At 32.3% G+C, this 27,446-nt stretch overlaps 1 protein-coding gene and 1 long non-coding RNA gene across 2 annotated transcripts in view; one reads left to right on the top strand and one right to left on the bottom strand.

Moving 5' to 3' along the window:
• Nucleotides 1-27,446, top strand: part of dally (division abnormally delayed protein) — a 253,426-nt gene that overhangs the window by 181,353 nt on the left and 44,627 nt on the right. The window lies entirely within an intron of this gene.
• Nucleotides 14,652-27,446, bottom strand: part of LOC138180262 (uncharacterized) — a 28,414-nt gene continuing 15,619 nt past the window's right edge. The window contains exons 2-3 of the long non-coding RNA XR_011173243.1: nt 14,757-14,815; nt 14,652-14,687 (exon numbers count right to left, since the gene is read on the bottom strand). This is a non-coding gene — a long non-coding RNA (uncharacterized LOC138180262). The remainder of the gene's footprint in view (nt 14,688-14,756; nt 14,816-27,446) is intronic.

Below are 27,446 nucleotides of genomic sequence, written 5' to 3'. Positions count from 1 at the left end.
AAACGTCGACATTGTGACATTTTTTTTTATACGAAATCTTGAATTCATCATTAAAAAGAGAGACTTACAATATCTTTTACGACCTCAAAAGTATCTAATCGTCACTGTCTAAACTTTTAATACCTAAAAAATGAAAATTTATTAATCTCAAATTTGTCATTACAAAAGCCTATCGTATCGTGTAAATTTTAGAAGCACAGTTTATATCGACTATTATGTCGATTGTAACATCGATGTCTTACTTATATGAGCAAAGAAGCGGGCAGAATCTATGCAGCAATAGTTAGTATCAAATTATTATAAAGTATTAGTATAATAATTAGTAATAATAAATAAATAATTATTAATATGAAGGTCTGAAGACAAAAAGTCCTGCGAGATAAGTAGAAAAATTCTGTAAATTATTTACTTACAAACTGTTTACTGTTCTTGATTTTAGAAAACTAGAATCCAATATTATTTTTGTAATTTTCCATTCTCAGGCCTTACAATGCTCCCTTGACAGTTTTGATGTTCTTCTACCACAGGGACAGTTCATTTTCGGTTTTTACACTTTTCGGTCTTAAACGGAAATTTAGAGACGAAAATTTGAGTCTCGATTTAAATCAAAATTTGTAAATAAATTCTGCTATTAATTGCATACTGACTTTGAAACTTAGAAGCAAATATTCTACATAGAATTTAAGTAAATTTTTAATCTAATAAAAAATAAAATATCGTATTATAAATGGCATTTGATTAAATATTATGTTCAGATCAGAACTTAATCCTTTTAGAATAACCTCACTTTAAAAAGAATTCTTGTCGTCGCTTCAAATTAAATTACCGCAGCGAGATTATCCAGAAAGTTTGTAAAGTAACTTCATTTAATCAAATTTAGTACCTTTAATAGTCGCTATAAGAAAGTTTATAAAATTTCATGCTTCTTGAAGAAAGAATTCATCGTAACTTATTTTAAACTAATTTAAACAAATTATGAAAGAAAGAGGAAAATAAATGAGAAATAGATAATAAACGTAGCCTCATAACATATTTTTGAATAAATCAGTCTCTGCTTTTATATCGTTAAAATAATTTTAACCCAGCAGCCTATCCAGTTTAATTCATACAATTTACCAGAATATCAACTTTTTCTGATCATGTGTATCGTACGCGTAAGGAAATATGTTCATAAAAGAATAAATAAAAAACAAAAAAGGAAATTAAAAAAGAAGAAATTTTGATGTATCATGTCAAAGTCATTTAGAGGAACACCAATCCGGATATCACGAGTGACAAGCATGAATATCAAACATGTGCAAATTCGGAACAGGAAGCTGTCAACCGAATGCAGAGAGAAGCGTGAGAGAAGAGGAGAAACTGCTACAATGTTTCACCATCGACAAAGCAAATTTTTTGTTGTGCTCCGGTATACGTTGCACCGAAGAATAAAACGAAATTACAACAGAAAAGAAAGAGTAAAAAAAGTTGGGGTGGGGGAGAAAAAAGAGGTGAGGGAAGTAATGTGAGCGCATTTTAATGTAACGTTTCAATTAATATGCGGGCGAAAAGGAAACGTGAACGGAATAATAACCGTGGGAACTGATGCGTAAAAAATTTGTCAAATCCGGCACACCTCGTAACCGTGTATGTAACGCGAGTCGTGCATATTCGTGAGGGGTCCACAACAACTGCATGCAAATTCTCCTGTGATTAATGCAAATCATTCGAACCAATGGTTTTATTTCGAATATTAATACGCGAGATAGCGTGGTCGTGTGGTCAGCGTCGCAATAAAAATTAATATTGTTATTATTCTGTGATTGTAACGAATGCAACGAACACATCGAACGCGTTGTAAAATAGCGATATCAAAGATTTTCGATATATTTAGTTTCGATGAATTATTCATCGTCGCGATGTTCGGTGACTCGTGAGTCCGCATGTGAAATCATAATCGAAAAACCGGGCCCTAATTACCGAATGATACGGTAGATATCATTGAAATTAATTTTGAAATTAAATTTGTAATCGCAATGAAAAATATCATCGAACAACGGCATTTTGCCAACTATAATTTGTCAGAAGAAATATCACGCATTCTAACGTGTCAATTAATACAATTTAATCAGTTTGAAGAGCATTAGTTTGGCGTTTTCAAATGGCATTCTTAAACAATCTCATACGAAACGAGGCAAAAATCCATAAAATTATTTTACACTGAAGTATTTCATTTGACTACATGCACATCCATCTGTCAAAAGCTTTCAAGTTTCGTAATGAAAATTAAGTATTTATGATGTATGTGTACTCGCTTGTCAGTAATGCAGAATTTCTTAAAAACAGTTTCGTACGAGTCATCTTTATTTCCCTGTGCTTGCGTGGACTATTGCCAATGTTAACACTTGATGCACGACAAACTGTTACATGTTTGAGCTCTGCATTTTCAAAATTGGAGACTCAAACGTTAAAACGCTGCAAGCCAACATAATATTGACACTCAACTGTCAGAGATAAACATAAATAGCACAGTTGTTGAAAGAAAACGTTAGATTTCGTTCTCGGGTCCGAAATACTTGCTCCTGTCACGTGTAATAAAATTGTGGAAGAAAAACGAGGAACATGGAACGAAAATCGAAACATTTACAACTACAATGTAGAAAGTTTTGTAGCGGAGGAAAACCGTTCTGACAACTGACCAGCAAAGAAAGAGTGGCTCAGCAGCGAAGATAAATAAATAAAGAGAAACGTTTATCACGTACGCTTCGTATCTGTGAGAACTTCCAATACAAGCACTGCAATTAACGAGGTGAAATAAAAAGGCAAATGTGGACTGCTTTATTTTAAACGTGTTTAATGAACGAATAAAAAAAGATTCGAAAGCTGAGTTGAAAACGGGACGTGACCGTTATTTGTTTATTAAACAAGGACATTTGGAATGCAATGACTCACATTGCGTGCGATTTCTTATTGTACGATGTACTTAATACTTAATAAAATATCGCGAGAGGGAAACCTAAGCGAATTGGAAGCTAAATATAAGAGCTCGGTCACATGAGCGTTTTTGTTACAAATGTTTTGACGGACGCGATGTCGAATTTTGACGGACATTGTGACTGCGGTTACAGCCCATTTTATCATCCATGCTTATAATTCGGACACTTATCATATATGCATGTTATACAAAACGTTTTCAGGTGTCATTTTCACCGAGACGCGATTATCATGATTATAGCATATAAAATGCATGTAAAAGTTACAAAACGTTTTTTTGCAAACATACACTTAATAAAAAATTAATATAGAGCATAGGGCATGAATAGCTATCTTAGAAATACGATAATTAATGTTGAAGGTGGTCTCATTAAATATGAAAGATTATCAATATAATAAGTACTTGATTGTTTCAATTGTGTGATTTTGCGATGTGTATGTTTCCATAATACACATAGTATATTAAAACAAAATTCCTATAAGCAAAGAACAGGTTTCAAATATTTTCACGAATCACTGTATGAACTGGTAGAAAGATATAAAAGTAGGAATTTTGAGCTTTACCGTGTTAGAATTTTATTAGAAGGTGCATTTTATTACACACTATTATCGAAAAACTGGAAGAGTATACATTTTTATTCTGAAATTGAATGCCATAGCAGAAGTGAGCACATATTAATTAATCTTGTTATAAATAATCTCTAAAGTCTCTTTTTAAAATGTATCCAATTTTCTGTTTCCTAAAAAATCGATAAATCAATAAGAGAAATCAATTAACAAAAACTATCCTGTAAAATTATTAAAATTGTTCGGGATATAAGAGAGCAAATTAAGAAATTGCTCAAGATATTGAATGAAGAAATTTGTAAATGCATAAAATATTTACCAAAGATTACAATGACGAGCTCTGCTTAATTCAAACATTTATATTGTTACATATGACAGTTGCAAATAGTCGTTCGTCACATTATAGGTACTGGCAAGATTTGAGAAAAATTTGGCAACCCGTGTAACGGTTACAAAAGATTTATTTTTGTTAATTGCAAAATGCAAAGAGATTACGAACGCAGTAACGTAAATCTTAATAAACACTTTTATTGATCGTTATTCTTATTTTTATTTTTCTTCATTAAACGTTCCTATTTGTTTCTACAAATATTTACATTTTTTGTCTCACCACTTTTATTTTAACTTGAGAACTTGTCACGTTATTCATTTCAAGGTAAGGTCGAAGTCGAAATACAATTATAATAGATAGAATTATAATGTATTTTCCAAATATAAATGAGAAACAATCGTTGTATCACCGATGAAATTTCTTGATCGTTTCTACGTCAATTATTAACTTGGCAACATCGATTTTCTAAAAAATATAAATTTTATTAAAAAAATAAACCTTTAAATTCAAAATAAAACATATGTATTTAATGTGTATAAATGATATACGTTTTCAACCACATGTTACGTTATATAATATCGCGATATCATTAACATATAGATACTCACATTCTATAAATATTCGATCGTTTTTACGATCTATTGTGCATATTTTAACGGGAACGAAAAAGAGAAATGAAATATTTATTACGGTGTTGACATCATATTTCAGATAATGAAAAGTTGAATGAACGTCTGCTACTGGGATAAATCCCGTTTAATATTTACGATACATACAAATAATACGATAAAATTGTCTATTGTATAGAGAGCATTAAGACCGACAATAGTAAATTCATATTCATATATATGAATAAAAGTCGCATTTTTGTTATTCACATTACTCGAGAGTCTGTCTTAAACATTTAAACGAAAGTTGTATATAGCCTTTTTTTTATTTGATTAAAAAGAAGCCCCGCTCATTAGCATAAAGATAGAACTATATAGGTGGACCCATTTAAATCGACACACTCGAATTTCGTCGAAACTGTTGACGATACTAAAAGATGCGTCAGACAAAAATTGAATGGTTTCAGGGGGCACATTATCTGATGTAAGTTTTCCCCATGAGGACGTTTAGAGAACCTACGAAGATCAACTTGGCTTTTTTTTTTAATGGAATCATATATTTTTTTAATGCAGTAGTATGTTATCACAAGCAGTACGTATGTATATCACTTCTGACGTAATGGTAAATACTATTAGGTTATCTAATACATTACGATGTTCTTTCAAAGACGTTTGCTTCTTTTATCAAAACATTCTGATACGTGTATTTTACATTATTTAGCGATCGCTTATGAACAATATTTCCCAAATATCGAAACGATTAAACAATTCGTTTTATCATTAATAGTACAATAAATCTGTAATATCGCAAACCAGAACGAAACTGAATAATTTCTGCTGTGTCATAAAAGAAGTGTATAATTTTATATGCATTGTAATAAACAATTTTTATATTAAACAATCATAATGTTCGGTTTTCTTTCATCGTTATGATTAAATGGTTCAATTATTATTACTCGTCACTGCAACTAACATAAGTGATATTTTTGTATTATTCCCCAAAATATAACACTGATAGGTGAACGAATTTATTACACGATTTAATCAGAATGATCTTTAAGATATTATAGATACCTTTTTAATTCTTAATTATCTTTAAGTATACAGACTATACAAATTGCGCAAATTTTAGATGAGTATGTACTCTCACAGTACGTGTCTTGATAAAGCAGTTGTAAATTCTAAACCAGTACCCAGAGGATACATTTCGTATTTTAACGAATCGCAGTAGCGTACTGGCGTCGTTTTACATCTACGCGGAAAGCGACTCAAATTGTTAAATCATGCAAATGTATTCGGTCGGAGTAGTGAAATTACAGACGACTACATTGGATCAGCCAAAAAAAGGTTAATCTACTTACGGAACTTTTTTACCTACCGATATGTTCCATGGTTTTTGATTAGTAATTACAAACTATGTAAAAATTGAAGACGTCTAATAACCGAAAAGAAAATTCATTTTATTATGTGCTTTTATTCAGAAATTAGACACATATTATAAACAAAAATGAATCTCCTATATATATACTTTTTTGCATTTTTTTGGTTTTTTCCAATTAGCATTATCTATCATATTGATAACTTTTGAAGATACACACAAGTTATAGGTAGAATTCTGCTAAATAAACAATCCTTATGATTTTGTAAGCAACGAATTAAATTGCTAATAATACAAGATAATTGCAAAATGAACAGTTGTTCATAATTGTATATCATTATGACTATCAAATAAAGCAATCAATTGACGTGAGATTTGTATTAGTATTCTATTATCAATCTTGTTGCTACTGTGAATTTGCAACTTGTACAATTTCCCTGATACTTGGTACTAATTTAATTATGCAAGAAGCTAATTGAAAACTATCATGTTGTAGATTACACAGATTTCTGTTACGCAAGTAATTTTTCCAATTGCCTATTCTTACGACGAGTAAGATAATCGTCTGTAATTTATAAAGTTCATTTATAAAAGTTAACTCGTTTTATTACCAAGCTTGTTACCACCACGTTCAAGAAAATTTGCTTCACTAGCAATTGGAAATTTACAACTCACAGGATTTCAATAATAATTTTAATTCAATCGTGCGAAAAATCGAGAGAGCCCTGATCTGTCATTATAATTTCCAAAGTTTGATTTCTAACAAGCGTACGAGCCATTCGTTGAAACTATATCCCGTACCCACATCTCCGTGAAAATAACGCGATAATCTATTTTCTCCTTGAGGAAAGTTCACGTTCCCCTCGATATACCTCCTTGTCAGCCAGCAAAGAGGTAGCAGGAACAAAATCGATTTAAGAGTTCATAAGAACATAACGTAAAATGCAATGACGAGAGAGGAAAGCAGGGGTGTGAAAAGGAGAGAAAATGGAAGAGAGAAGCAATAGACTGAAGGAGCAACGAGAAGGTTGGAGAAGCGAAAAATAGCACGGAGAACGTTGCAACATTGTGACCTCGTAGCCGAGGCGTTTTGCCACGTTCGTGGCGAACGCATCAGGCCGCATCGCGTTGCTTCGTCCCTGTTAGTTCCTTTGATTCGGTTTCGTTCCTCTTTCCGTACGTACGGATGATTATATGTACACGTGTATGCATTGCATATGTAACACACAGAAAGAGAAAAGTAGGCGACGTCGTCGCGTCCTGGCGCCCGTTTGCTCTCGTTGCCAGACTCTTTGGCGGCTTGGCGTCCCACAGGCTACTCCGATTTTCTCTCTCTCGCATCTCCCGTTCCGTACAGTTCTCCCACCACTAGTTTGTTATTTCTTATCGCCTCTAACTGCAACGTCCGCGACGCCGCGTCGCGTTTTAACTCTCTGTTTGTTCTTCTCTTCACTGTTCGTTCTTTCCCACACACGCGATGTCTCGCGATCACCACCATCGAAGAGAGGATAGTCGTTCGATGGACAGTCCTTCGGTCCTCGTTCGATTCCCGCGATCATTTGTCATCGCGATACACGTTGGGGGGATAACATCGATCCACGACGTGCGTTCCTTTCGTCCACAAGGGCGAAGGGTAAAGTTTAATTCGCGATGCTATCACGATACGCGATTACCTTCCTCGTTGATCGTACACGCACTCCGACTATGTTACCCTCGCGTCAACCTCGTTATTACGCTATTAACGTTGGCATTCCTTTTGTGGACTGTTTGATCGCCCCTGGGAATCGTTCAGCCCGATTTTGATATTTGCTTGTTTGAGGATGACGTGTAGCTACGTATGTCGCGATACCCGCATGGTACTTGCAAATGTCAACTGCATAGAAGTTTTTTACAGGGAAAATTACGTTATATGTTATAGTGTGTTGCCGCTGCTGTTGTCTCGCCGAAAAAGGTCCTATGTCTTGTAATTACTTGTTATTTTGCAATAGCTGTTTTGCAATAGCTGTTTGATATTTGGTACAAAATTCTAGTAAATACACAGTACATATTTCTTTTTCCAATTATGTACGTACCCTAACCACGTTTCCAGGCAATGATAAGATAAAAAAATCGTATACAAAATTATCAGTTGCTGCTATGGTTAATAACGTATGATAAATGAAAGAATATTTAATCATAATATGGAACCTTATCATTTACTTATCATTATATTACTAAACTTATCTGCACTCGCATTAAAATATCAAACTTCCTGACATTACATCCACAGATGAGACCTGTACTAGTTCGAAAGATACAGCAGCCTGTAGAAAATACGTGCTAATAATAATGGCATGCACGATGCAGCCTTCAAGATTCCTAGTTCCGTAGCTCACTGCATGGTCACCTATTTTGCGCATCTTATTGCTCTATTTGCTCACTTTCGTTGACCTCGTTGCCAGACTGTCTGATCCATCGTCCTACATACTGTAGTTATTGATGACCTTTTTTCGCCTGTGTTACTATTGCGTCAAATCCTGACCTCCGCAATGCAGTTTCCCTTATTTGTCTTTCATTATTCATGTCCATCTATATCGATAAGTCGCCACTGTAAGATTTTTGTATCGTTTAGAATTCTCGTGTTTCTTATAAGAGAAACTTGATAAGATGTGTTGCTTAATTATTAGAATTCTTAATTAATAAAAAAGTAACCGGCCGTTGATTATTGAATTCTTTCGTTCCTAAATTATTTTTAGTTGCGAATACATATTTCTCTAAGATTCTATTATTTGGTAAATAAGCGCAACGTAGAACTACAAATGAAATAAAATTCATTTGATTATTCTTATACGAAATTGTAATTCCAGTGTGAATAGTATTTAATTTCATAATTATAGACATGCACACGAGTACTGTACGGACGAACAGCTTAACACGTTAATTAATGTTTATTTATGACCTATTTACTTGAATTAAAGAACAACTTACGCAATTTGAATTCCTCTAAGTATATTGAGAATTAATATACTTGAATCGTTCGGGGGAAATATTCTGCACACATATCATAAATTACTCGTTCTATTTACCTTTCGTTATTCATCAAAGTGCAGGTGCATTATGCAAACAATCGTAATGCGAATTTTCCAGTCGAAATTTCCTTACAGAGATTAATCCGTGTGACAACGTGTCGCGTCGCCTTGCAATAAAATAAATATAATCAATGGAATTAATTTTATCGACCGGCTTCCCGTAAGAAGAAACTAGTCACCGCGCCTACAGAACTTTTCCGTCCTATCTTCTTGCTTCGTCCACGTTTTGCTCTTCACGCCCCTTTTCCACAGTCTATTTCACCGTTTGCTTTTATCCGCTCTCTCATCTTCAGCGCCATTACTCATCCTCACTTTCTGAATCTTTCCCATTAAAAACCTGTACATACGGCGTCCAGTCGACACGTATATCCTTGCTGCCTCGTTTTCTTGTCGCCGGTTCTTCCATGGACTTTCCAGCCCCTTACGCCCGATTATAAGAACGACATTGTAAGTCTTTAATTGAAGCCAGATCGGACGGACGATTTAATGGGACCGTGCATCTTAACGATATAACTTTCGCCCGATCAAAATGTTGGCAATCGAACGAACCTGCCGGTTAACATTTTTTTATGCAAATCACCAACCACGCCAATGGTACGTCGATTATCGATAATAATTGTCGTTGGCGCCAAACTATATCGTACTTGAGTATCAAACCTATCTAAGTGATTTGCATCAAACAAGATCTACAACTTCCTTTAACATTTTATAGATAACTTCCTCAAAAGCTAATGGTGGCGAACCGATCGATCCCATGCTAAGCGCAGATCGAACTTTTCTTATTCGTTTTGTATCATTTATACTAGAAAAATGATACGCGGATAGCGATTCTTGTAATGTTCGACAGTCTTGCTTGGCTTAACCTGATAGTGTATAATCGATTGGTTTGTTCTTCGTTTTGCAAGAAATTTCATTTAGGAGATAGCATTATGTAAAATCGTTTGGAAATCTAATTACATACGGTAAATGATGGCTCGTAATATCTATAACGAATTCTGAGAACAGGAAATTTGCGATAGATTGATGTAATTTGCGAAGAGTGGTTTTTTAAACGACTTCGACGTAGTATTTCTCTTTTTATTTTTTCTGATGCTTTTACTGCATCGTCCAATGTTATAATAAATGCTGTAACTATTTTTAAAATTTTCATATTTATACTGACGCGTAATTCTTTAAACGTTTGAAGCAATTTTATGCTTTATGCATTGTAGAAACGTTTCTCACTTCCTGTACGCATAAAGAAATGACAGCAATGATAAAATACTATTAATAATCTAACATTCATTATGATATATTTATTATCGCTATTATAAATAAATAATTTGTTGAAGCGATACTCTTGTACTTAACACACATGACTGATGCAACACATTAACAAGGAAAAATATGTTCTTAGATGTTTGCAGAAAATTTTCATACTTATCAGACTGCTTAATTAAATATTTCGTATGTTCCATACAAATAGTAATTGTATCAAATAAATATCAAATATAATTTTCTATTTTTTACAAGTTACTTAAATTAAAAATAGAGCATTAGTTTCAATATATTTATTTGTTTACATGTTTACCTAATTTTCTAATGTAATTTCCAAAATCTTTCCAAATCCGATAATGGATAAAGAAAGATAACCGCAAACATTTTAGGTATTGATCGAAAACGCAGTTACTAGCTGAGAATCAATAAGCATAGCTTTAACATAGCTGGGTACAATTCAAAAACATTAAAAGAGAAAACTATTCAAAGGTTTTTTAGAAGTTCATATTTTCTCTTTCTGCTGCAGTTTTTTCAGTTGTCGTATAATAATGTATACGGTAAAATATTGTAAAAGTTTAAAACACTTTTTCAATGCAAAGCACTTCAATTATGTATATATCCGATATCATTCAATAAAGCAATAACATTAAAAATATAAATGTAAAAATATTTATAACTTTTATACTTTTTTTATATAGCTTCCCGATAAATTTAATTATTATACAGCACTTTATTCAATTTAGTAACTATTCGATTGTTATAAAGTGCAATGAATTTATAGACCAAGACAATTTTATTTTCGTTAAATTCCTAATATTAAAAGAATTATTGAATCTCAAGGATGCTCGGTAAATCTATCAAAAATCTATGAAATAAGATCTATGAATCTACGAAAAAGACTGAATCTATAATTTACTCAAAATTATTTATTTTCAACTAATAGATAAACGGATTATATGCAAAATGTTCATTAAAGATGTAGTTCATATCTCAATATATAATTAAATAGGTTTCTTCGATCTTTTAAACAGTTTTTTACTTACTGTTTCAATTTTTTTAATTTTGCACACCGAATATCATGTTTTTAAATGATACTTACCATACACGTATATGAGTAAAGAAAAATTCTCGATAATTCGGAAATAAATAATCCCTAATCTTATCATATTTATACAATTTTTTAACCAATCTTTCTTGTATATCTTCTTTATACTTATTATCGAGCAGTAACATTGCATTTAATCAACAATATTTCATACGTTTATCTTTATAAGCCAAATCACAAACGGTTACTATTATCAAAAAAAAAAAAAAAATCAATTCTTTTGTGCTATGTACATGTAAAGCCAGTATTTAGTTTTAAGAGATAAGTTAATTTCCATTTCACGGAAAGCATTGTGTACGAGTGGAAATTTACATGATAAGCGAATGCTTGGAACGGATACACCTTTATGTATCATACGAAAGAGGAGTGAAATGTGAAAAATGGCGCGTCAAAATTCTTTTCATTTCTCTCGCAAAATTTACGGCTTATTTTTCACGCTGACGTATTTTGATGTCAACAACTCGCGGGGCGTCGCGTCCCTGAATATCTTTTTCCATCTCTAAACTGTTAGTAATAAAATGATAAAAGCACTTCCAATATATTCTTTTAGTTTCTCTTATATTTCTAAGTATTTTTTTTTTTTTTTTTTTTTTTGGTATTATTACGATTATTGCATTTCTTCCCAAAGTTAAACGCATTTTTGGTGATAGAAAAATACGATTGGATGGAAAGTGACTCGAAAACCACAACATGGTTAATAATGAGACAAATAATATAAATGATTGACGGAATTGATAGAAGCACCGATGGAAATTTCATTTTGCAATTTTCAATGTTTCACTTTTTTATGCAATATTTTTAACAAATGCAATCAAAGTAATTTTAACAATAGTTCATAGCAAATTGATATTTATTTACAATAATTTATACATATATGATATACTAATATAAATTTTTATTAACTACAGCCCATTTTATGCTTAAATAGATTTATACGGAAAAAGTGTTCCTACAAATAATTAATTAATACGCACCTATACCTAAAACTAAAGAGATTAAATGTTTATTGTTGGAATGTTAAAAAATACACGACGCAGATCGACAGTTATCAACTTATTTACAACTATTTCTATTTCTCTAAACATATGATCATAACATGCATATTTCTTATATTTTTTAAATGCATCGGGCAAAACTATATTTTTCTAAAAAACCAGTTGATATGCATCTTGGTAATTTATATAGTTGAGTATGCAGAAACATATGCATAGAAACATTGACATCAACTATTTATATCCTTAAGTTATTGCACTGTTACTAAAATAAAAGAAGGAATCAAAACTGTTCCGGAAAAGGAAGGGAAAAAAGAATAGCACGCGAAATGGAAACGTACACTGCCTATACGTTGTGTTTCAGGCAACAACTTTCTTTTATTCGTTCACATAAATATACGAACATTCCGAAGCGTGTCACGCATTTCTGCAAGAACATATTCTCGGACCATACATCCTGACATCAGTATCAGCTGACACGGTCCTCAGTTTCCCTTCCTCCTTTTCTTCTTTTTTCTCCTTTATCCTTTTCGAGTTTCACGATCTTCCTCTCTATCCCTTTCTTTCTCCCTTCTTTATCGCTGTTCAATCTCGTTCCACGATACCTTTCTTTGCTATATAAGAAGCGTTCCACATTTCGATTCGTTCCATAAATCCTTATAGCCACACCGTCCGTCCCAGAGATTATGTTCGAATCTCCCTGTGCAATAGCTCGACGCGGAAAAGAAAGATAGGGGATGATAAAACAACGTGGATGGCGAGGAGTACTGCCCCACGGTCTTGTTTAATAGCCTAATAATTGCTGCTTGTAAGCGTGAATCATTGCAACGATATTTTACTTCAGGCAATATTGTGTCGTTCACAACTTTGCTAAGAGATATTCTTGCGTTTCCTAGCGGTCACGCAGCATTTTTGATGTTTCGTTTTTATCTTATCATTAAAATTCAACTACTTAATTACCATAATTCAGATTATAATAAAATTTTGGAACTTTATAGCTTTCCATCTAAAATGATAGGTTTCAGAAGTTTATTTTCATTATCATATTTGAGATACTATATTTAAGATATCAATATCGTATCAGTATATGTATAATGTGTTCAGATAGCGTCGAAAGTTTTTAGATGTATATAACTACTGGAGTATCAATATAATCAAACGACACAATATATATATGAATGGTAAATCTGCTAAAATTATTTTAAGAAAATGAAACCAAAAATTCAGCCAATGGCATTATATTATGAATTAACATATTAAAATGGATACTAGTCTGGTTGTTAAATTGCATTAGAATTTATAGGCTGTAAATTGGCTCTTGTTATATAACAAATAAAAAATTATATATGTATGTGTTTAGGGATTGGAAAGTTAATAAGATTAATAAAACTAAATAATAAACGATATATAAAAGTAAAAGACGATATATATATAGCATAATATATAGCATAGATAGAGTTACTTAGGTAGATATTTGATTTTGACATATTCACTGGAAGATTTTCGTTATTTATAATGCTATATTATATTAAGCTTCATATCATTTTTTTTCTGTTAGTACTTTGACATAGCTACAAAAATTTAATATCGAAAATGATATGTGGAACCTGATGTGCACATACATTTTGTAGCCATCGTAGATTATTTTTACATTATTTATACAATTCGCTGAAAGCAAATACAATGTACTTTGAAAGCCTGTATTTTTTTATGACTGACACGAATATGTAAATAGAATGGCAGGCTGATTTTATGGCTTATGACTCTTGACTTGCTAGGGTCGCGAGGGTAAAATTCCAATATTACATTTTGATATGTTCATACGTACACGTGCACCTTTTTCTTGGAGATTAGCAATACTGATTTTCATATGAAATTAGCTTACATTATATTCAATACCTACAAGGAAAATTTTTCTTCTATGAACGAACGAAAGGAAATTCTAATTTTGGAACAGTTTCTATTATCATCAATAATTATCTGTGTTTTTTAAAGTAATATCTACACAATTATAGAGCTATAAACTTTTTGCTTGTGGACGAAAGTTTAACTTGCATTTTCTAATCTAATTGCACATTTTGTACGAAAAGTTGTACGTTTTTCATTTGAAAGCTGCACTTAAATCTCTTGTTGCTTAAAACATAAGAAACATGGTGAAATTTAAGTATTTTAAGCTATTTGAAAAAATATAAAAATAGAGCATTTTTAACTTAGAATGACGGTACAGATGTTAATTTCTTCATTGCATATTGTAGTATCGGAAAATTAAGATATAAATTTTCCCGATTACTTACAATTTATTAATAGCAAATTAAATATACAAATATTAATAGGACAGAAAACGACGTTTGTTTAATTGAAACTAAATCGATACTCGTCACAACGAATCTGATACTCTCTCTCTCTCTCTCTCTCTCTCTCTCTCTCTCTCTCTCTCTCTCTCTCTCACCAGCAACTCTAACAACTCTACAACTAACAACTAACAACTCGATCAACTCTCACGACTCTACTCTTCGACGACTCGATTAGCTCTGATCTTCGCAACACACTCGCTTTTCGACTCGCATACTGTGACCTCTCGGTCACCTCTCCTTGAAAACCGAAACCGTCCTTTTGTTCTAACGCTATTTATCGTTTTTCTCATACCTCTGCAAGAACTAGGTGCCTTTGGTCACATAGGCACTCTTAAATGTAAATGAAACACAGAAAGACGACATACACGGTTTTTTCTATTTTCGACCGATCTAAAATTACACTCCTTTATGATATTACACTTTATGATACTCCTATATGATATTACAATATTAACTTTCAAAAAAAATTTTATCATGCTACAAAATTTTAACAGCACGTGTGATAAACGATAAAATCGCTTAAAATTATTATATAATTCTAATCTTATAATTAAATTACGTTTTGTCGAAGATAAGCAAATATCCACACGATTTCAAGTGGTAGCGTACAATGGCAACAGAAAGTAGTTCCACAATATTGTATTTATCATTTACATATTAAATAAATGAAATTCAAGTATATTAAATTTCGTATAATTTAGTACTATTGTAAGCGGTAATACGACTATAAAAATTTAATACTATGAGCATAAAATGTACCTAGAACCTGTTTAAAAATGCTTCATTACAAAATAACGGTATGTGTAAATACTTTTTATAACCATTATACTTCTAATATTTTCGTTATATCACTACATTCCAATCAACGTTATCAAAGTGAATTACATTAGTAAAAAGAAAAAAGAAGCAGAGTGACATGCTAGCAAAAGAAGCACATTAACATGTATGACATATATACAAGGCGACACACCCCTGCTTTTATTCAGGTTCTCGCTCACCCTTAGTTTAGTGCTCAGCCCCGATTCGCAATATTTTTCCTCCTCGATGGCAAGAGTGCAATGCCATCCAATTCGTTCGATAAATCTCTTAGACAGGCTTGGTTGTTCGAAGATTATGCAGAGATCGTCCTATACAAAAGGAAAGTGTCGACGATAACAGAAAGTGGAACTGTTGAATGGAGAAGAAACATGGCCTATCGTCACGTTAACTGTGCAATCCCTGATTTCTGCTAGCTGAATTAATCCGTCGGATTATTTGTAGAACGTTCGCGTGCATAATGCCGTTCCTTGAACGTGTTACCAATCCATTCGCTACGCGATAATTATTTACCATCGATAGCTAATGTTCCTCGATCTAATTATCGACGAAAATGCAAATAGACGAATAACGGTGGGTAACGACGAAAGGATGAATTCAGAGCGGGTATTGTAATCTGCTTTGTTGGCATAGTATTATGCAATTGTTTACGGAGCACAACCAGCAGTATATTATTTATTATTTAAATATTTTTCATTTCTTGTGAATCCGTATCGATTGTAATGATAGACGTAATAAACTGACTGAGATAGTTACAATTTCAAAATATGATAGTTCCTATTGAACTGAACGAAACATTTCTATACACTTTCTGTAATAATCGAAATTAGAAAATATTTAAGCTTGTTCTTCATACTTTTAAAGTCAAACTTATCTTAATCAAAGATGATCTTGATTCTTCATTCTTCGAAACTTCGAGAATGTTTTCTTTTTTCAAAGAGTGCATTCAAAGATTGGCACTAACGCCAATTTTGTTTACTTCTCTTTGGGAAAATTCCTGAACGCGACTGAGACATGGATAATTATGAAGAATACCGGCCGAGGAAGTTCTAAGCTTTTAGCATACTATTCGTAAAAACGTGTTAAAAAGACCTTTAAAAGAATATCTCTTCTAAATTTCGCCGCGAACTTCCCAAACAATTAAATGTACAGCTGGAAAAACCGTCTTGCATAAATGATCGAACTTTCACAACGAATCTATAGATATTTCAAAAAAAATGACTGAAAGGGGCAGTTTCCTCGAAGGCTTGTCTTTTAACGATTTCTCGAGATTGTGAGGCTCGTTCAGCAAACGACGCGTCTTCTCCATTCAATTTGCGACACCGCTGTTGACCAACGCAAAGAATGTTTTCCACCAGGCACCTGGTGAATGTCTTATAGGCTGTTTTGCTCGTCGACAATTATATTCCCAGAATGTTTTTGCGTGAAAGAAGGCTGCGCGCGACCAAAGGAGAGCTAAAACTGGTAAAAGGAAGGAGAGAACGCACACATTCAGCCTGGCAAGAACCGAGGAGAGGAAGAGTTTGGGAGGAAAAGGGAGGAGAAGGGAGGAGGAAGACAGCCCTGCGGAAGATCGAATCGAATTACCGTGGAGGGCGAGAAAGGCGGTTTCACTTTTCCCTCGATTGGCTACGAGGATTGAATCGTGGAAGCTCGAGGCTTCCTGGACGGATCGAATCTCATTTAGATTTCCATCGTGAGATACTAGACGTCGGTTCCGAGGTTCTCTCTCTTGAGTTCGACGGCATGCGAACGGCATTCCTGTCTGCGCGGTAATCGTCCGCGATTTATACGACACTGTCCAGTCCAGCTTTTCGAATCTCTCGGACTAGTTTCTCTCTTGCCAGCCAACCTCCGTGGAACAGGTGGCGTTTCCTTTTTTCTGCCCCTCCGACAGCCGCCGTTTCTCTCCGCCGAGTCTCCAAGGGACTCGCACATTTTGTCAGCCGGTTTCTTGCTCAATTAGACACGATGCATTAATGCCGTTAATGCGACTTTACATATACGTGGCTACATGCTCCTCTGGTCTCTCCCTGATGTCTCTTTTTCCTGTCTTCTGTAATACTACCTTCCTTTTTCTTACGATTAAATTTCAATGAAACCACACATATCGCTGAATGTTCTTTAGGATTATCGAACGTTCTTTGATTATACATGTCCCTTTTGTTATTTGAAAACCGATATTTGCGAATAAATTTGAATAGTGAATATTTGGAGTATGTTCGAAAATTTTGAAATATGCTAATAGCGTGATAAAATGGATTATGCTCGTGTGTAATTCCTATATGCGTATGCAGTAATGAGTCGATTTTATCATATAGGTAATTCAACGAAATCTTTTCAGTATTGCATATTAAAATGATAGCGACCATGACTTATAGATATTATTTTATATAGGTATTAGGGAATAAAAAGTATTCAACAAATATTTGACTACTTTGATACTATTATTACGATTTCAGAATAGAATTCATATACTTTAATTGATCGTACTTTATGACTTCGTGTTTATACATTAAGTATGTACGTTTGCAAAAATTGTAAATGTACTTTCAATATTCCAATTGATATAGATTAGCTTATTTATGAGAAGATATTTGCTTATATACAAGTGAATCAGGAGTGATTTCCTATGTAGAAATAAATTAAGACTGCAGAATAAAATTTTGTCATCTGACATTTAATTAACTTCCGAAAAAAATTGATTTTAAGAAACTATTCCGTACGTATACAATAAATCGTATTCCATGTTTCTTATGTATTTATTTTTGCATAAGAACTCACATCTTATATACGTATAGCGTAATCTGAATAATTTCTACATTTAATATATTTATTAATGTGTAAAAATGTTATATCATATTTTTTCATGCGAATTACTATGATTACGGTGTTTTATTATCTGGAAAATTGATTTCATTAAAGAATATGTAAAATTACTCCTTGAAGGAGCCTTGAAAGGCCGCTTTCCATCTTTTCTCTTGACATCCTGTGTTTAATCAATCGCTTATTCGCAATCAATTTACATTACATTTATTTATACATATAAATAATAGGCAAAAGTTTTCCAAACATTATACACTTAAAACAGGTATATTTATGCATGTTTGCAACAATACTATTTTACTTCTAAAAGCAATCGATAGAAAGTCCTTTTGCTTTAGTAAATTATATTCTTTCTTCACAAAAATGGAAGAATACTAGGAGATATAGTAATTACTATTATAATTATCTATTTATGTTTCGATATTTATTTTTATAATTGCATATATTATTATAATTTTACCGTTTTTTAATATTTAGTTTTAACAAAATTAGTTTTAGATTTTTATGTAAAAATTGTTTAAACATTTTAACCACAATAAGTTATTTGCCTGCACACATCATATACGTATATATGTCGTCGATCAATTTGAAATTATTGGGATATTTATTAAAATGGATTTATAAGATAGATTTATCAGAAACACAATATAAATTTGTTTCTTTGAACAATTAATAAATTTCAATTACGTTCTATAATTGTAAGGTTAATTTATCTTTATGGAAAGTTGTACGTAACATCTGAGGATATGTACGTTACGAAACTTTAAAAACTATAAAATTACGATTTAAAAGAAAATTCTTGCATACGTAATATATACTTATCTATATATAGTTGAAATAAGCTTTTTCTTAGGTTTCAGATACTGAATACAAAAAAAAAGTTTGTTCTTGCTCTGAATGAACTAAATATCCGGCGACGTATGAACGTGTATGTACGTGCACACGTATATGTAGAGATATGTAGGTCAAGTAAAACCATAAGTTTAGTAAGACTCAAAATTATACATTATACCGCATTGTAATTAACCTTATTATCGCACTGAAATTATTAATACCTCATTAAACTCATACGAATCATTCAGAACGTAATTACGTAAACGCAATATTAATCAATCGATATACTCGATCAACTGATTCGATTGCGTGGAAATTTCCATTTATGCGATACACGAATGCCAATTGACATATTTTCATTATAATATTCCCAAACGATACTGGAATTTTCATTAGTTGTCGGCGCGTAAAGCATTCACAACGTTGAAATGGCACGTTTTCTTTGTATCGCGACGAACATTCACATATAACGTCTGCTTGCCATTGTCTTGTTCGGTAATTTCAATGATTTATGTGCATTCTCTCGTGACCAAATTTTATCCGGCGCGGTTCGTGCGGGATGGTAATTACAAAGCGCAATTTAACTGTACAAATGAACGAGCTAAATAATAAAAGAATACGAAACTTTATGTAGCGAGTACTACACGAAGAGGTGCATCGATTCTCTTTTTTCTGAATAAAGGCAGGCGTCCATTTAATAGCATACAATTCGCTACATTAATAAGCCATAATATTTAGTGAGACCATCTTTAGCACTAATTCTATGTTTGTGGCCACTATTCATACTGTGTACTAATTTTTCACTGAGTGAATATTTGCGATAATATCTTGTAACTTTTATATACATCTACGGATCGGTTTCATTTTACTATTATAATCACGGTAATCGTGTTTCATTTCTATGCCAACGAAGTTTCAAAAAGTTTCGTATAAGGCATATGATATATTCATACAAAAAGTATTTTGTGGTAAGTGTTCAGATATTTGCATGAGTTAGTTACATGTTTGTGATATATACAAGCATAGCCTTGACAATTGACAAATGTTTGATAATTTGTTTGTTTTAGCCATTTTACGAATTCAAGCTGTAATGTCTTGCATCAGAATTTATATTTCATAAAACGTATATCACTCATTTTTCTTGTTCATGGTTTCTATTATAGAAAAATCTTAATCATTTTTATCGATAAGCCAATGAAAAATTTATGTGTTAAGAACCTAAACTAGAATTTATTAATATGTATAATACTATGTGTTATTCGAAATTACTCTTTACTTTGACGTGAGTTTAGAAACAGATCGACCGTCTAAATATCGCGATACAAACGATATCTAAAAGTAATTGAACGTTTTATCTAAATTTTCTTTCGCACACAATATTATTTAAGTCTGTTTTCCATTCATAAGAACATTATAACATTTTACAACAAGATAGTCTGCGATACTGTTTCCGCTGACGCGATTTTTTCTTACATCTACCTCTATTATTATTGTACAGAAGATAAATATAATCAAAAGTGATTATTGTTATTTATGTTTATAGCAGTATAACTATCGTCTCTCTGTCGGAGATAATAATATTTGCATTGCGTAAAAAAATTGTGACAGAACTATGTATGTATATAACTTAGATATAACTGCGTGCACTTATCGATAACGACGACAATGACACTCATTGCATTGCCTTGACAGCAAGAAAATTCTCGATATAAATGTCTTACCGATCAGGCGACAATAACAGACTAATTGCCTATTGTGTTTTACGTACGACAAAACAACGGAAATTTATTTTAGATGATATAGTTAAGTATTAGAGTATGATAAAATATAATAAGATAATTATTAATTAAGATAAATTAATTTAATAATATTTAAAAGATTATTTAATAACCATCTACAATGCAAACGCGTTGCAGTGTTCTTTTCAGGATAATGGCTGATGAAAACTTGATAGAGTTTGCCACTTATTTTTATATTGTTGACTCTTGCTCGTTCCTATCCTGGTGATATAACATTGACGTCGTATTGACATTGACGTTGATACATTAGATATACAGTAAAAAGCATTGATACGTGAATAATTGAACATTGCTGGCTTAATGCCGTGAACGACAGTTTTAGCCCTCAGTTCGAACGACTGGAGCTCTTAGCATCAATTTGTTCGATATTTTAGGGAGATAATAATCGCGTGAAAAGGAAAAGCCACGACGCAGACGATAAAGTTGCCTCTTGATAAAAATTAATTGGAAAAGTTCTCGGCTAACGATTTTATTCTTACGCTGCACCGGGCTAGCCACCAAACGCGGTGAATGTGTTCCTAATTGTTCGCGCGTTGAAATATCGAGTTTCTGATGAATAGACTGCTGATTTTTGCCTTATCAAATACTTCTCGAGGAGGTGGAATATGTTATTAAAGAAATGTATGCAATATATACATTTTTACGCAATATCTCTTTTCTTCTTCATTTTTACACGGTCTTTGTATTCAATCTTTACACAACTCACGATATTATAAGGTTCAATCGTTACTTACGGAAGCTAATATTAGTTAACATATTCCGTTATCTTACATCTTTTCAAAACATTAATTCTCAATTTAAATTGTTGTATTTTAAGAAAATGTCTGACATAGTTGTAATATTTGTTATAAGTAGGCTGCGAATATTTATGCAAATTCATATTTTTATGAACAGAACTAAAAATATGGAACGTAAAAGAAAAGGATTCATTTCACTTACTAAATGTTATAACAAATATTTTAATCCAAATTTATTTTATATATTCTGTGTATTTTTACATCTCTATATTTCTCATAAATGCATAAAAATCTGCAATCTAATCCTTAAGTTAAAATATATCCTTTACTCAAGGGAAGCAGAGTCAGAAGTGGACAAAGAGGTAGGGAATAGGTGGATAGAAGAATAATGATAGGAAACAAAAATAGGGAAGAAAGAAATTAAGAACAAAAGAATAAGAATAGGGTGGACAGCACATAGTAGGTAATAGATTAAGAGGTAAGTTTGTGGTGGGTAGAATAATTGGGGTGTATAAGTTGTATACAAAACATGGGAAAACGAGGAAGAAAATGATATGGATCAAAAAATGAAGTCGACAATGGGTGACAGGTTAATAGAAGACAAGCTAGAATGTATATCAAAGTGGGAGCAAAGAAAAAGGGGCAGACCACCGGCAGAAAAGGGTCAACAAAAGAAAAGCAACAACAGCAGGAAACCTTTTTCGCTCACGTATTAAATCTTAATTTGCAGAAATCAATTTATACTTTCATAATAAAATTACATTTTCTCCAGAAACTTCCAATAGCTATTGTATACTGTATTTTACGATATACTAGCATTTAAAATTTCACTATTTTCTTATTGGTAAATGTAAAATAAACATTATTTATCGCAAATTATATGTCACCAAAGATATAGATTTATATTTTAAGCAAAATATGTAAATTATTAGTTTACTCTATTCGTCGTGCCTTTTATTTAAAACGATAGGGAATAATTCTTAACGATAAGAAGAGATTTATATTTTCATGATTCTATCTATAATGTATTTCTAATATGAGCATATAAATATTTTGCAAATGAACATTGATTACTGTAACGTCATTTTTCCTATTAGAGTTTCCTATTAAAGTTCAGGAATTTATCACTTCTTTTTTAATTTTACCTTTGCAATACTCGCAATATTAATCTGTGATACTATATTCATATTTTTCAAAGATACAGAAATACGAATGTGGTCTTTGCATTAATAACATAAAATATTACTTAATGTTTAAAGTAGAAAAATTAATTAATTTGTATAAACACGTAGTATGATATGTTAAATTTTATTATATCTACTAAAATTATATTCCTTTCATATATATTCAGAATCTATACTAGTAAAATATATTCCAACTGCTACAAGAAAGATTGAAATACATATATAAAATAAATCTAATACATAGATACATTAGATGTATTAATATAACTTACGTATAATCCTTGAGATATTTTACATTAAGATGCATTAAGGTGCATTAAGATACATTAAGATACATTAAGGTAAAGATCTACAAATTTAAGTTTTATTTGAAGTTTTATACCACTTTATGATCATTATAGAAGTTTCATTTTGAATTATACAATTTAACTACATCTTTTATTGTAAGCTTTTAAATTTTTTCATAATTTAATGGATATTGAATACTACTACAATATCAAAATAAATAACGTTATTTATGTACATTGTAGATGCTCGTAGAACATGTCCTTTCAAACTTACAGTATTTCTCATCCATTTACGATATTTTCGTCGCATTAAAAGCTTCACAAATATAATGCTTCCAGCGGTTTCAAGGGAGCGCTTATATACTGAATGCTATTACAATGAATAAATTCAATTTATAATAAACTTCGAACATAAATTATCCTTCTGTCGAGAGACTGTCGAATTGTATAATTTATCATTAATTGAACCACCAGAGACAAGGCTTTATACAAACAAATTGCCTCGTTCTAAAAGCATATATTATATACATATTTCCTTTCATCCTGGAATATCAATTCACCATGTCCACGAAAATAAATATAGCAAATGTCACTTAAAATCATATATTACTTGCAAGGTATTTCCGTATAAATTGTCTCCATAATATGTTTATAATAATTCATATATATAAAAACGTTGTTCATAAATCTCCATAATATTTTCAATTCTCGTTATTGTTTCTGATAATTGCATATGTACGAGAGTGCGCAGTCGATGTGGCGTTAAACTCTATAAAAAAAATAATTTAAAAAAATGATTTAAGTATAAATTTATTATGCCTAATTTTTTAATATATTTGTTTTGTTTATAGATACTATATTTTCAGTATTACCAATCAGAAATGCATACTCAGACTTTCTGTAACTTTTCCCTTAAACGGGATGAGATTTTCGAATACTAAAAGGATACTAAAAATATTTTTGTGAATTTCTCGACATGCGAATTTTTAATAGTTTTCTATCTCAACTGCGCTAGTTTGCTAATGTGTAGAAGGATTATGCTTCTAAGTGTTTATATCTTTTTTGATTTTCTTTCTATTTTATTGAATACAAAATCATACATTTTATAGAATATATTGCATCGAATCTTTTTCAAAGTACGTTTCCCATCCTGCTTCTACTAACAATTCCTGCAACGTCATTGTACCTCTTACAGTTTTTATAGTGATAAAATACTAGCTCGCGTTCTTCGATACTAATTAGTCTGGATAAAATTAAAGCAACGTTTGTAATTACATAAAACGTATAAGAAAGCAGACGAAGGATGACCAACCATTAAACAGCAAGAAATAAGTTCTCTTTTCAATTATTACAGCTTTGCTTCTACCTGATATTTAACACGTTTTTATTAAACGCGTTTAATTTGCCATTTTTAAATTAAACTTGCAGCTTGCAAATTATCAAACATTAAATTAAAATATATTGAATCGTTCATTTCAAAGTTATTTTCATTAGAAACTGCCCCTATATGTTATTTCCATAAATAAAAATGGTATACAACTTCGATTAAGTGACACTTACTGAACGCACCAATATTCAATAAATAATCGGCAACGACTTATCGTGACGCACTAAGTACTATGCAAATATCGAGATAGGAACGTAACCGGGAGATAAATCTCGACGTTCGTAATTCCAACGTATTTCTGGCTTTCTCGTCCGAACGGTGAGATTATCGATCAGTATTCAAACAAAATACGGATATAGCTTTCGGGCCGGCAGTTAAACGCATTCCTTATCGATCGCGTTGCAGGGCTAATTTCTTGCAAGTCACCGGGTGATTGGCTCGGTAGGAAGGAATAAAAAGAAGATCGTGAGAGGTAGAAAGAGTAATCATCGTAGCTGAGCACGTTGGTTTCGGTGTGACGGTGGCTTAAAGAGCCGCCGCCTGCTCGTTGATTAATAATCCCGCTGGCGCAAGCTGCCTTCACACAGTGCTCCCCTCTCTTTTCTTTATTCTCCTCTGTCTTCTTCTCTTTCATTGGTTGGCCCTTTTCCTCCTAGATCTATCCTCTTTCCCGTGGTTTTCTTTGTTTCACTTTCTTCTATCCGCTTTTTCCCTCTTTCCTCCACCCCTTTCCCTCTCTCTCTCTCTCTCTCTCTCTCTCTCTCTTTCTTTTTCTCTTTCTCTTCTTCCTCCCTTCTCTCGTTCATCCCTTTCACTTCTTTTTTTTCTCTCGTTCCTCTTTCAAACCTCCTCCCTCTTTTCCTGTTCCATCGGCACTCGTGGCTGTAGTCCGTAAGTCCGCACGTACTAGTATAGGAGCTCGTTCATTGGCCAGGATTCTGTTGGAGGACGCCGGGCGCGGGTCATCGGGATCGAAGACGAACAGTTAATTACGCGGAGTGTCGTTAATTATGACGGAAAGGAATTCAGGCACTTATTTCTAGCCGTCGGTCGAGGGGATCTGTCTTCGCGCTTGGGTGGCATTGGAAGTGTGTTGGGTTCGATACGTTCTGGCGAAATGACGGCAACTCGTCTGCAAATGGCCCGGAAACGGTTTAACGCAATCTGTAGTTATTGCGAAATTGGTTTTTCGAAGATAGGGTGCTTAGTGAGACGAGGATAGTATCGATGTGTGCTCGGAATTCGGAAATGGTGTAGAAATCTATTGTTTACGAGTATATATATATATATGCTTCTTTCTTTTTGTCAATTGTTATGTACATTTTGGGAAGGATTACGAAGAAATGAAGATGTGAAACCTTTCATTAAGTAAATAGCACAGAAACGGAACAATATAAGGAACGAATTATGATGTAATCGTTAGTGTGGGAAAACTGTAGCCCTCGATCTTGGAAATTCTTTTAATATAACAATTACGTAATTGCAGAAACATGTTTTATCTTTTTTACGGTGTAATAATATTTTTATTATAATATTGTGATAACGATTTATCTTATTAATAACATTTTGCAACATCTAAGTAGTAACTGAAAGTAACTAAAACGTGCTAATAATTGTTTTATTCTCAATATCAAACATGAGTGCAAATTAATTTTCTTTATCTTTTGAAACCTGAATTGTCTTTTGGACCGACAACGTGTACATACATCTCTTATTTTCGTTTAAAATTTCATATCAGTCCTGCAAAAATCCCATATGAATCCCATCAAATATTTACACCCTCTAAGTTGTTTAGCAATTCAAATATATCTTCCATTCGAGTTTATGGAAGATCAATGCCTAAAATTTCGAGTTTATAACTTGGAATTAGGTTCTTATATGGTATTATAAAGCTTAACATGCGTCGATGGAAACCGTCTGGCGCATTTTAATGTAAAGCGTTTAATTCAGGAAGCGACGTGAAAAGTAAACACGTTCCATTATAATTGGTGCAAAAATGAAGGTATTACTTTGCAGATTAATCACTGCGCTCGCGATAAACACTCCTTGCACGCACGTTCAAAAGTAGCAAGGCGTAACCACGTTCTATTTCATGAATTTCAACTTTTTCGAAGTAGAAAACATTCATTATGTATTTATGAATCCATCATCTATGCAGATTCTACGAAACTTGAGACTTTGTGCTCTGCTTTCGATCAGTCTTTAAAAATAAGTCTAGTTTCCGCTCAAAGGAAATTTAAATTTAATTGCATCCTCAAGTAAGAGTTCTAAAAATCAGATCGAAAATTAAATAGCTAATTTCCTGCACTCTCCGCATGGAAATACTTCCGCAATAAAAGCTATTCTGTTATTGTATAACAAATATCGTTTACTAACGAGCTTTTCAATTATTTTAGTTACTTTAAAATCGCCTAATACTGGACAATTGTTTTTGTTTTTTTATATTACATATTCTTTACAGTCTTTCTTCAGTCTTATAATTCCCTTGATTGGTTTCGCAATACTTTTAAAGCAAGCACGTACATTCTACTTCTTTCAGAATGCAACATGCGGTTTTAGGATCATTTCAAATGTGCAAACTGATTCAAACTGCCTCGAAAAATCAAATGAAATCAACAGGCTTATATAATTATAAAAAATATATCTATCATATTAGATGGTTTTGATTAGATATTTTCATCTTAGAACACAAATTATGTTCGTATGTGAAAATGTATTATATATATTTTACGAACTATTAAATATTTAATAGTAGAATGTTAAAGTTTCATCCTACCTAGAACCCTTCAGGCAATTAATTTAATCATACATGAGATTTTTTATTTGTATCATAATTTTTATAAAGTTATTGAATAGTCTTCCATTGATCTTTTTCACTGCTGAAATAATTAAGAAATTAGTTATTGAATCAATAACAAATTATTATAAAATAGCAAATTTTGA

Source organism: Bombus flavifrons, chromosome 5 (assembly GCF_040668555.2).
Source record: "Bombus flavifrons isolate JBK064 chromosome 5, iyBomFlav1_principal, whole genome shotgun sequence".
Taxonomy (NCBI): domain Eukaryota; kingdom Metazoa; phylum Arthropoda; class Insecta; order Hymenoptera; family Apidae; genus Bombus; species Bombus flavifrons.
The sequence above is the reverse complement of the archived record's forward strand: the minus strand, read 5'-3'. Positions and strand labels throughout refer to the sequence as shown.